Source organism: Meleagris gallopavo, chromosome 23 (assembly GCF_000146605.3).
Source record: "Meleagris gallopavo isolate NT-WF06-2002-E0010 breed Aviagen turkey brand Nicholas breeding stock chromosome 23, Turkey_5.1, whole genome shotgun sequence".
Classification (NCBI taxonomy): domain Eukaryota; kingdom Metazoa; phylum Chordata; class Aves; order Galliformes; family Phasianidae; genus Meleagris; species Meleagris gallopavo.
In genome coordinates, this window is record NC_015033.2 from 1747908 (window position 1) to 1748920 (window position 1013).

Here is a 1013-nt window from a genome sequence, read left to right on the forward strand (position 1 = left end):
GGGCCGGGAGGGGCTGCGCCGGGGCCGCGCTTTGGCAGCCTCCGCTGTCGTGGGAGGAGACTGCAGGGACGGAGCCGCAGCTGGGGCGCCTAGTAGAAAGTTAACGCAAACGGAGACCGATATTCTGTAAGTACGTAAAATACGTAAACGTATTAAACGTTTGCCTCTAAAATACAAAAATCGGTCAACGTGTGCTCACCGCTACCTGCTTGTCCTTGGATGGAAACGGGTTTCAGAGCTGGGCCAAGCTCTGCCGTGGGCACGGCCTGCTGGATTGCACTGTGGTGCAGCTAAGTACCGTCACGGCTGTGAGCAGCACAGCTATTAGCGGTGGCATCCCGTATGAGCATGGTGGGCCTATATATAAACATGTAAGGACAGGATCATGTGCATCACAGAGCACCTCTTCCCCCTTATGAAGATGGGAATACAATCCAGGCTGTCCTACGCGTACTTAAAAATGGACTGACAGCAGTTGTGCTTTGTTTTTCTTGAGTCTGTACAGAGAGGCACCAACATTAATATTTGGCACGAGGGAATATTGCCAGCAGTCTCACACCCAGCTGTTCATTTTGCCATAGCGCGTGCATACAGAGCTCTTCCCAAAGTCAGAGCTGTACCAAGGTCACTTTGTGCAGAGCAGATCCCAACTGTGAAGGTGCTGTGCAGGTTCTAAGGGTGACAAAGCAGCAGTGGGAGTCACAGCAATACCTCTGTCCTGCGCTCTGTTCTCCACAACCACACAAGGTTGTTTTCTGTGCAAATAGTCTTCAACAGAGTGTGCCAGTGCAGATGAGGAAACAATATGTACAAGCGGTAACACTCCCATCTTCAATGCAGACACACAAGGTGCTACAAGGTGTCCGTATGTGAATTAATGGCTACCTGCTTCTAAGGAGTGTGAAAAAGTATGAAAAAGGATATTAGATAACACCAGAAAAGGCACAATACATTTCCATCTTAAAATCTTCCATTATTTTTGCCCTTGCTCTCTTTTTTTTTTTTTTTGAACA